The following is a 5040-nucleotide window of genomic DNA, read 5'->3' as shown; positions in this document are numbered from 1 at the left end:
TCGAGGGAGGGAGGGAGGGAGGGAGAGAGGGGGGGGGGGGGGGGGCGACAGCGCTCTCCCTCCCTCCCTCCCTCTCTCTCTCTCTCTCTCCCTCTCTCTCTCTCTCTGCAGACGCTGCTTTCTCCAGCAAGTCTCCCCGGAGCGGGCGGCCCCGACGGACTGTCTCCCTGTGATTAATTCACCAACAACAGGCTGGAGACAGAGAGACGCTCCAGAGTGCGGGACAGGTGGCCGCCGCAGCGCTCTCGAGCCGTCTGCAGAGCGCGCGCGCGCGCACACACACACACACACACACACCCACCCACACACACACACACACACACAGTACGCCCGCTCGCTTGCACTCTCGAGACACCGTGCGATTGGTGCTTGCTTGCAAAAAAAACATTTTTTTGGAATTCCTTGGTCCGATTACTAGCATTTTCTGAGATACTCATGTACAGAGAGTGTCAATTTTTTTAACCCTATTTCCTTCAAGGGGAAATAGGCTCCGAAAAATTGTACACCCGAAGTCGAAGTTCATGAACTTCGGCCGAAGTTCAGCCGAAGTTCACTGAACCTAGCGATTTTGATTGCTTACTATAAGCGAGTCCCCAGCTTACTCAAAGCAGATATTTACGGGCCGAATTACAAAGATTACGGAGGGAAAATTTTGCTTTCATATCTCTTGATCAGGTCGAAGTTCGAGAACTTCACTCGAAGTTCCGCGAAGTTCACCGAAGTTCACTAGAGTTCACTAGAGTTCACTGAAGTTCACCGAAGTTCGCCGAAGTTCAAGGAAACGTACACCGAAGTTCAAGCCTATTTCCCCTTGATTTCCTTGGTCTTGCCGCTGAATGCGCCAAACACGATGGCATACTAGTAAATTTGCGCCTTAAGGCACACCAAGTTTTGGCAATCTCTGAAACAAATGAGTGCCAAAATCTTAATGAGCACAGTGGCCACTAAGCCACGCGCCGTAAAAATAGTTTCTTGTATCAAGACCTGGTCTTGAATGCCATTAGTGTTCTCCATACGATCCAAGACCGGGTCTTATACAAGAAACTATTTTTACCGTGCGTGACTCACTCGCACTCACAAGGATTTGACTATCATCATAGTGAGAAATTCTTGAAAGAAAATTTCCATGATGTAAAATTTCTATGCGTTGTAAAAATAAATAAAAAATTGTAAAATTAAAACCGCTTCGTGTCGACTTGGAATTATTTTGCGAGCAAAAACAGGTTTTCGTAAATTTACAACACAATCTATGTATAAATCGCAAATACAAAAAATAGGTTCTAAATTTACGAAGATATTTTTCACAGTGTGTAGAAAAACGGACACTGAAAAACTCTCGAGTTTGATTATCGGTGCACACGTTTCCTTCGACTCCCACCCACCCTGCAGTCCCGCAGTAGCTCGCTCGCATGTCTGCCCGTCACCCGGCGGCGGCACTCGCTGGCGGTCTGGAGACAGCAGGGAGGGGAGGGGGGGGGACAGAAGGAAAAAAGGAACAAAAACAACACTAAAAAAAACAAGAAAGCAAACCAGAGCGAGGGACAAACTTTGCGACGAACGAGGACGTCTCTTCTCCGCGCCTCGGGGCGGTGAGAGGGGACGGGCAGAGAGGGAGAGAGGGGAGAGAGAGGGCCAGAGTTAGTTAAAAGGAGCAGGGAAGAGGTCGGTGGAGCCTCTTTTCCGGCGAAAGGAAAATAAATACCTCATTAATGATGGGACAAAACGGCAATAGAATAAAGGCGAAATAATTTCCAATCGATCCCCACTCCTTTATTATCCCGACCGACCGCTGCCACCCCCCAGCGAGGCATTGGAGTGGGCGTTCGTTATGGGCTGAAACGGTAACACCCAGGAAATAGTTTCCTTGCCACTAGGAAATTGCTTCGAAATTAGCCTTGAATCGACAAAATTGACCAAAAATAAACATTTGTTTTTCTTTTCTTCAAGGAAAACTTTGCCTTGATTTGAATAAATATCTTGAGCTGAAAGAAATTTTGTTGGAACAAAAGCAAAATTTTCTGTTTTCGAGGAAACGATTCTCTGGGTGTGCCTCCCACGCTCATCTGCGGAAGTAACAACACGTCACATCGTCTGTACCCGTCAATCACGCAGCAAGCTAAAGAGAGAGGGAGAGAGGGAGGGAGAGAGGGAGGGGAAGAGGGAGGAGGGGAGGGAGGGGAAGAGGGAGGGGAGAGGAAGACAGAGGCAGGGAGGGAGGGAGGGAGAGAGAGAGAGAGAGAGAGAGAAGACGACAACAACACGCCCAGCTCGGAGAGCAGGGTGCGAAGCAAGCGGAGGGACGCTTTGATAACAAATCAGATTTAACAACAGCTAGTTTTAACCTTTAAATTTTGAACAACAATTTATTAAATATCAAGAATTTCGTATCGACTTATTGGGATTCATCGACGAGCAAGAATAAACTGTCGTAAATTTGCCACCCTACTTTTAAGTTATAATTTACAAAATATTTTGTAATTTTACGAGGATGTTTTTCCAAGAGGCGATGGAAGGAGCGGAGCGAAAGCAAAAGCAGGGTGCAGTGGGCTCGACCATCAAGCCCTCGGCTTTACCGGGGGATTAGAAGGCGGAGATCTACAAGGGGGGCTTGCGGACGCTCTGCGGAGGAGGCGAGACGACAGGATCGGACAGCGCTATGAAACGACGAGTTTTCGTCCAGATTCTTGCTCTTGCGCAGCGTGTTAGACTGTGCCTCGCGATCAAAATCTCGAGAAGTACTATAATTTTTTTGCTTCACTTCAGTTTACTTTCTGAAATGGAGAACCACAGTCTACACCACTTGAGTTGTAAAATCACGAAAGCGGAGGGCGAGCGACAATAATAAGGAAAACTTGCGATGTACATACTCCCACCACAGGTAGGGTGGATCTATAAATAATCGCGGGTCACATACGTCACATTCACATTATTAATTAAAAGTACTAACACGGAGTCGGGGGCGGGGAGCTCCCGAGAGGCCCACGCGGAGGGTGTATCAGCTGTAATGCGCAGGAGGTGATGGCGATGGGGGGGGGGGGGGACCACACTGCCAAAAGTGTACCCCGAAGTTTACCCCCGAGGTTCACCCTGCACAGGATATACCTTCGCTTTAGAATGATACTGCAGCTGTTTGAATTTTTCTTTTCAACAAACGATCATGTCAGCTTGATAAATGTATGTTCGTAATAAAATCCACCCTCACCAAATAATTCCTGATACGACAGACAAACAGTTGTACCGCACATCAAAACAAAATTTCGGCCAAATTTTTTTTTTTACAATCGAGTCGGTCAGTTTCACGGATTAATTTCATTTTTGATCGTGGAATTTATTTTCCGACGAATTTGTTGGTATACATAGCGACGGAGAGGCCAGCAGGTTCCCCGTGGGGGCGGACGCGACAACGCTGCTGTGGTAGGGTTGGGTCTTGTCCCTCACCACAGTCGGCACGCGGGTAGTCCCGCCGTTGCCAGCCCCGCACCACCACCGCCACCCTCACTCGAGCCAGAGGGGTGCAGCTCCCCCCTCTGCGGCCGCACCTTAAGCCTAGTGCCGGATGGTGGAGGAGAGGGTGCGGCGCCGGGGGACCCCAGCGCCGTCGTGCACTACAGTAAAATAACAAAGCTAGAGAAGTCTGTATTATCTAAAGCTAATGGACTAACGGTCACCGTCAGACTGACAAACTCCGAGCTCACAAAGAAAATGTGCCCGACGTTTCATTACCACCCAGGGGCAGCGCTTTGTTCCTAGAGTTAATGTAGACCAGAGCCTCGATTATACTTGAGTTGTAAAAATTATAACGAGGCGAGGCGATGCGCACTTGTAATTTTTGTCTTCACTGTGAAACGGATCCTCGTGATCATTCGGTGTAGTAATTTTTATTTACAAACTATGTTGTCAATTTTTTACCACGTCCCATTTTGTCGATTAATGCCAAGTCATTACGCGGACCGCTTGTAAATTTACAATTTCACATTGTAATTTTACGACACGCATCACGTACCCCTATTGCCCCGTAAACCCAGGACTAATATTTTCTTCTTATTTTTTTTTTTCTTTTGCATTTTGCATTTTGTGTTTGACAGTGTGGGTTAGTGGTCCGTCTGCGCCGGGCGCGGGGCGGAGCGGAGCAGAGCGGGGCAGGGGCCGGGCTGTGACCTGCTCTGGTCAGGGTGTGCGGGCCTGCGCCTGGTGCGCCTAGCCCCGCCGCCCTGCCCTGCCCCAGAGCAGTGGGCGGCGGCGGCAAGGAGGGTGTATGGCATCGATTACGGCAAGTACTACCGCCGCCGCGCCAGGCCTAGACTAGCCCTGCCAGGAGGGGGTGGGAACCAAAGGGAACCAAAGGCCAAAGGGACACTGCTCTGCCTGAAAAAAAAAACAAATTGAGGGAGGGGGGAAAGCAAGTTAGGAATTGTTGCAAGTTTCCAAAGACGAATCTCAAATGATATTTTGCCGCGTCTTTTTTGCAGCAACCACTAAGATTCTTGCCATATGCCTCTTTAGAGATTCCCGCGCGAGTTTTTCGAAATTTAAAGAACACGGTAAAGACAGGAAGGGGGCGTCTCCTGAAAAACTGGATGAATTTCCCCGCAAATTACTCCGCAAACTGATGGAAGCAGAAGTCGTATACGACGACCCGAACCATATTAGTCGGCACACACACGCCCTTTGACAACGACGCTCTCTCTCGTCCTCTTTGTCGTGCTCGGCGAGGAGTTCGCCATAATGTTCCCGTTCCGCAATGCCCCCCCCCTCCCCGCGAACAATAAGGGCCAGACTCGTCACCCCTCCCCTCTCCCCCCTCATGGCATCCCTCGCAACACAAGGGGCACAAGGGTCTCTCTCTCTCTCTCTCTCTCTCTCTCTCTCTCTCTCTCTCTCTCTCTCTCTCTCCCTCTAGCCGACGCAACAGGTCTAAAGGAGCGGCTAAGTCGCCCCACCCCTCCCCTTCCCCGCAGACCGGAAACCAACAACACACCCCTTCACGAAACCAATGGCGAGAGAAACGGCAAGCGACAGACATAGACCCCACCACCCCCT

The 5040-nt window shown here is 49.6% G+C and overlaps 1 long non-coding RNA gene across 1 annotated transcript in view; it reads right to left on the bottom strand.

Moving 5' to 3' along the window:
* Positions 1 to 119: 119 nt before the first annotated feature.
* The window catches only part of LOC127752328 (uncharacterized), a 22621-nt gene continuing 17700 nt past the window's right edge, over positions 120 to 5040 (bottom strand). The window contains exon 3 of the long non-coding RNA XR_008012320.1: positions 120 to 901. This is a non-coding gene — a long non-coding RNA (uncharacterized LOC127752328). The remainder of the gene's footprint in view (positions 902 to 5040) is intronic.

The sequence above is a fragment of the Frankliniella occidentalis genome, unplaced genomic scaffold (genome assembly GCF_000697945.3).
Source record: "Frankliniella occidentalis isolate FOCC.00 unplaced genomic scaffold, Focc_3.1 Scaffold9, whole genome shotgun sequence".
NCBI lineage: Eukaryota > Metazoa > Arthropoda > Insecta > Thysanoptera > Thripidae > Frankliniella > Frankliniella occidentalis.
The sequence above is the reverse complement of the archived record's forward strand: the minus strand, read 5'-3'. Positions and strand labels throughout refer to the sequence as shown.